This window comes from Piliocolobus tephrosceles, unplaced genomic scaffold, assembly GCF_002776525.5.
Source record: "Piliocolobus tephrosceles isolate RC106 unplaced genomic scaffold, ASM277652v3 unscaffolded_77, whole genome shotgun sequence".
NCBI classification, from domain to species: domain Eukaryota; kingdom Metazoa; phylum Chordata; class Mammalia; order Primates; family Cercopithecidae; genus Piliocolobus; species Piliocolobus tephrosceles.
Window position 1 is genome coordinate 1 of NW_022335051.1, and position 6,222 is coordinate 6,222.

The following is a 6,222-nucleotide window of genomic DNA, read 5'->3' on the forward strand; positions in this document are numbered from 1 at the left end:
CGGTAACTACATATCCACATGCAAAAGAATCATTTGCACCCTTGCCTCACCCCATATAGAAAAACTAACTCAAACTGGACCATAGACTTAAATTTAAGAGCTGAAATTAAGAGTGAATCTTTATGACCTTGGGCTAGGTAATGTTTTTTAAGATATGACACCAAAAGTACAAAAAACAAAGTAAAAAAAAATACGTTGGACTTCATCAAAATCAAAACATTTTTGCTGCAAATGATGCAACCAAGAAAGTGAAAAGACAATCCACAGCATGGAAGAAAATAGTTTTAGACTGCTAATAGCTGTGGAGTTATTTTATGGAAATGTTATTTTCTTTTCTTCTTTTGAGATGGAGTCTCACCCTGTCACCCAGCCTGGAGTGCAATGGTGTGATCTCAGCTAACTGCAACCTCTGTGTCCCAGATTCAAGCAATTCTCCTGCCTCAGCTTCCCAAGTAGCTGGGATTACAGGTGTGTGCCACCACGCCCCACTAATTTTTTTGCATCTCTTTTTTTCTTTTTTTTGAGGCATCAGCCACGCACTTGGCCAATTGTTTTGTATCTTTAGTAGAGACAAAGTTTCACCATGTTGGCCAGGCTGGTCTCAAACTCCTGACCTTGTGATCTGCCCACCTTGGCCTCCCAAAGTGCTGGGATTGCAGGCGTGAGCCACCATGCCCCACCTATGAAAATGTTTTTAAATTACGTTGCGGCAAATGGTTGCATAACTTTTGAGTGTACTAATCACTGAATTGTGCATTGTAAATGTGTGAATTTTATGCTATATAAATTATATCTCAATAAGGCTATTTTTAAACAATCAATGCAACTCCTTTATTAAACTAAAAAAGAAAACCATTAGATTCAGAATACCTCTCAATAGATTCAGAGAAGTGTTTGACAGGATCAATTCAGCAAATTAGGAATAGAAGGGAACTTCCTCAAACTGATAAAGGGCACCATCAAACAACCTACAAGTAACGACATGCTTGATGGTGAAAGACTAAATGCTTTCCCTAAAGATCAGGTCAAGACAGGAATGTCCACTGCCGTCACTTCTATTCAGCACTGTACAAGATATTCTCTCTTTTTTCGTACAAAATAGTCTAGCCAGTGCAATGAGGTTTTTATTTTTTATTATTTTTTTGAGACAGAATCTTGCTCTGTCATCCAGGCTGGAGTGCAGTGGTGCAATCTTGGCTCACTGCAGCCTCTACCACCGGGTTCAAGAGATTCTCCTGCCTCAGCCTCCTGAGTAGCTGGGATTGCAGGCATCTGTGACCATGCCCAGCTAATTTTTGTGTTTTCAGTGGAGACAGGGTTTCATCATGTTGGTCAGGCTGGTCTCAAACTCCTGACCTCATGATCCGCCCGCCTTGGCCTCCCAAAATTCTGGGATTACAGGTGTGAGCCACCGTGCCCGGTCAGCTTTTTTTTTTTTTTTTTTTTGAGACAGAGTTTCGCTCAGTTGCCCAGGCTGGAGTGTAATGGTGCTATCTCAACTCACCGCAAACTCCGCCTCCTGGGTTCAAGCAATTCTCCTACCTCAGCCTCCTGAGTAGCTGGGATTACAAGCATGCGCCACCACACTCAGCTAATTTTGTATTTTTAGTAGAGATGGGGTTTCTCCATGTTGGTCAGGCTGGTCTCGAACTCTCGATCACCTCAGGTGATCCGCCCACTTCGGCCTCCCAAAGTGCTGAGATTACAGGCGTGAGCCACCACCCCTGGCCCAAACTCCCTCAGCTTTTGTTTATCTTGAATGTCTTAATATCTTGCTCACTTTTTTTTTTTTTTTTGGAGACAGTGTCTCACTCTGTCACCCAGGCTGGAGTACAGTGGCACAGTCTTGGCTCGCTGCAACCTCTGCCTCCCAGGTTCAAGCAATTCTTCTGCCTCAGCCTCCTGAGTAGCTGGGATTACAGGCATGTGCCACCACACCTGGCTAATTTTTATATTTTTAGTAGAGACAGGATTTCACCATGTTGGTCAGGCTGGTCTCAAACTCCTGACCTCGTGATTTGCCCTCCTTGGCCTCCCAAAGTGCTGGGATTACAGGCGTGAGCCACCACACCTGGCCACTCCCTCACTTTTGAAGGATAGTTTTGATGGATATAAGATACTTAGTTGACAGCTTTTTCTTTTACCACTTCACTGTGTTAACTTTTTGATCTCTATAGCTTCTGATGAGAAATCTGCTGATTTTCATCTTATTGAGGATTCCTTGCATGTGGAGTTGCTTCTCTCACGCTCTTTTCAAGGTTCTCTCCTTGGCTTTCTAAACTTTAATTATAATGTGTCTCACTACGGGTCTCTGAGTTCATCTTACTTGGAGTTCATTGAACTTCTTGGATTTTTTATATTTATGCCTTTTGTCAAATTTGGGAAGTTTTCAGCTATTATTTCTTCAAATATTCTCTCAGCACCTACCCCCCTTCTCCTTTGGAACTTTCACCATGCATACTTTGGTGCACATGATGGTTTCCCACAGGTCTCTTAGGCTCTGTTCACTTTTCCTCAAGCTTTTTTCTTTCTATTCCTCAGACTCAATAATTTCCATAGTCCTTTCTTCAAATTTGCTCATTCTTTTTTTGTATTAGGCCATTCTTTGTGTTCCTATAAAGGAATACCTAAGACTGCATAATTCACAAAGAAAAGAGGTTTCATTGGCTCATGGTTCTGCAGGCTTTGTGGGAAGCATGGTGCCGGCATCTGCTTCTGGTGAGGCCTCAGGAAGCTTATTTACAATCATGGTGGAAGGTGGAGAGCCAGCCCATCACACAGCAAGAGCAGGAGCAAGAGAGAGACGAAGGAGGTGCCACACGCTTTTCAACAACCAGATCCCACAATAACTTACTCACTGTTGCAAGGAGAACACTAAGCCATTTGTAAGGGATCTGTCCCCATGACCAAAACACCTCCCACCAGGGCCCACCTCCAACATTGGGATTACATTTAAATATGAGGTCTGGGAGGACAAGCATTCAAACTATATCATTGATTCTGCCCATTTGTCATTTTATTTGTTATACTTTTTAGTTGCAAAATTTGTTCTTAGTTTCTTTTTCAGGTTTTCTATCTCTTTATTGATATTTCCTTTTTTTTTTTTTTAGACAGAGTCTGCTCTGTCACCCAGGCTGAAATGCAGTGGCACGATCTTGGCTCACTGCAACCTCCGCCTCCTGGGTTCATGCCATTCTCCTGCCTCAGCCTCCCGAGTAGCTGGAACTAGAGGCACCCGCCACTGCGCCAGGCCAACTTTTTGTATTTTTAGTAGAGACGGGATTTCACCATGTTAGCCAGGATGGTCTCCATCTCCTGACCATGTGATTCACCCGCCTCGGCCTCCCAAAGTGCTGGGATTTCAGGTGTGAGTCACAGCGCCCGGGCTTTTTTTTTTTTTTTCTTTTAATTGCCTGGGCTGGAATACAGTGGTGTGATCTTGGCTCACGGCTACCTCCACCTCCTGGGTTCAAGTGATTATCCTGCCTTAGCCTCTCGAGTAGCTGGGATTACAGACATGCACCACAACGCTTGGCTAATTTTTGTATTTTTATTTTTGTTTATTTTTTTTTAAGAAAAGTTTTATTAATGTGTTAATATTTCAGCAAAGTTATCAACGGGTTGAAAACACAAACACACTATTACAGGCTTTAAAGTAACAAACGAGTTTTACACAATTGAAATATTACACATACTTATGGGAATTATTGAATGATTAACAGACTCATAAAATAAATTTTTTGTTTGTTTGTTTGAGACAGAGTCTCGTTCTGTTGCCCAGGCTGGAGTGCAGTGGCACGATCTCAGCTCACTGCAACCTCCGTCTCCCGGGTTCACGCTATTCTCCTGCCTCAGCCTCCTGAGTAGCTGGGACTACAGGCGCCTGCCACCACGCCCAGCTAATTTTGTGTATTTTTAGTAGAGACGGGGTTTCACCATGTTAGCCAGGTGGGTCTCAGTCTCCTGACCTCATGATCCACCCTCCTCAGCCTCCCAAAGTGCTGGGATTACAGGCGTGAGCCACCACGCCCAGTCAGACCCATAAAAGAAATTAAATCTGAAAAGACGAAATCCAGTATTAGCACCTGCAATATCTCTGACAGTGAAATTTTTAATGGTTTCCCTCTCCTAATGTATTTTTAAACTCGCTCCCAAATACAGTGCTCTCAAACCCCAAGGATGAACGCAAAGGCATAAGCAGCCCTGATCCTAGAAATGTACAGCCAAAAGCAGAGCTACAAATAGGGACTCAGATTTGAGAGTTTTACTTAGAAGTAACTTACTGTACTTGAGCCGATCATAATGTGCACTGAATACTGTATATGAGAAAACTCTGTGAGTCATAAGGTTTGCATAGGGATAGTTAAAAATTAGTAATATACAGTATTATTCCTATCAAGTTTTTTCTCATAAGCTATATTTATAGGAAAACTGTAATTAAAATATTTATTATTGTGATTTTTTTTTTTGAGACAGAGTCTAGCTCTGTTGCCCAGGCTGCCACCATGCCCAGCCTAAAATATTTTTTATACCTGCTTATTACATATCCAGGGACACAGCAGGAACATCTATGTGTTTGATGGTTTGGCATCCACTTTATTGTGCTTACTGATTTTTGTGATAAGCAACACACATCACATCTTCACAACATTCAAGGTAATGCAACAATGATATAAAATTCTCCAAAGAAATAACTGGAAATTGCATTAAATACTGCTTTAATGAGGAATAATTGCTATAATAAAACAAATAACATTATACATTATTTTTTCAATGAGCTTCAGTTTGAAGAACCGAATAGTAGAAACAGATCTTAAGATTTGAGTTATGGTAAAACCGGTAAATCTTTGAAATCTAGGAGGTGCATTAGCACAACCACAGCCACAACCAACCCTTGCCAAAATCCTGCAGAAAAGCATTTTATTAATCTAGGGGAACAAGATGGAACACTGGTGAAGATACAACTTGTTGAGGTCTAAAGCTACCTGAGAAGCTGCCCCAGGGAATGAAGAGAACCAATGGTATGTACTGGTGGCAGATAATAAGCTTTGCGCTGGGCTGACCAGCTGCATTTTATTAAATGGCCTTGAATAAAAAAAGTGAAATGCTTCATTGTGTTTTCTCAGAAACTAGTCCAAAGATTACAGAGTCCTACACAATTTAGAGACACAAAGTGGATGCTGAGAGACTAGAGGTCACTCCAGGTGTGGAATGCTACAAAGTAAGTCCTTGGAGTAAATGGCACCCTGGATCTAGCGGCAGATAGAAAGGAATGATGCTCTGGAGAGGAGGTAGGGACACTGCGGTCAGCCAATGGATACATGAGGGGCCTGGCTGGAAGTGGGATATTTAATTCTATGGTTTATCTTCTGTGGCTCATGGCTCTGTCTTCATAAATGCTAATTTCAATAACTCTCAGTCCTCACTCAACGGGGTCTGTCAGGAAGAGGCCTTGTGGAACATAGATCTTCTCATTCTGCCCTTGAATGTGTTTGGAGACTTTCTTCAGAACCCTCTCATAATGAGTTTCCATGCATAGGAAGATGGTATATGCTGTTAAACAAGCCAAAGAACCTTTGAGATATGATTGGCTGCCAAGCTTCTCTGCTTCTGCATAAAGGTTATTTAGAGTTCGAACTATTTCTTCAAGCTGCTGCCTATCAATCCGGTTCTCCAGCTCCTAGGGGAGCTCGGTCTGGATCTGGCAGTGTGTGCCACTGCTGCAGTCCCGCTGAATGAACACCTTTCTGGACACTGGTGCCTCATGGCAAGGACAGGACGGGCCGCACTCTAATTTTTGTATTTTGGGTAGAGACATAGTTTCACCATGTTGGCCAGGCTGATCTTGATCTCCTGACCTCTGGTGATCCGTTCACCTCAGCCTCCCAAAGTGTTGGGATTACAGGCATAAGCCACTGCGTCCTGCCCTCCTATGAGTCTTTAAGGCCAAGTCAATATAAAGTCTTTAATGCTTTGTCAAGATAAAAGCTCACGTCCATTTCAGTGTCAACCATCAGGGACTCAGCTGCAGACACTTTTGACTTATCTGCTTTTTGTTTATTTGTTTTTATTTTTTGTGGGTTTTTTTTGCAAGCCTTTATGCTGCCTTCCTGTCTTTCTTTTTTTTCTTTTTAGACTAAGTCTTGCTCTGTCCCCAGGCCAGAGTGCAGTGGCGTGATCTCAGCTCACTGCAACCTCCGCCTCCAGGGTTCAAGCAATTCT

The 6,222-nt window shown here is 42.5% G+C and overlaps 1 pseudogene; it reads right to left on the minus strand.

The window, feature by feature from the left end:
* Nucleotides 1–5,362: 5,362 nt before the first annotated feature.
* LOC113219666 lies at nucleotides 5,363–5,818 on the minus strand (annotated as a pseudogene).
* Nucleotides 5,819–6,222: the final 404 nt, after the last annotated feature.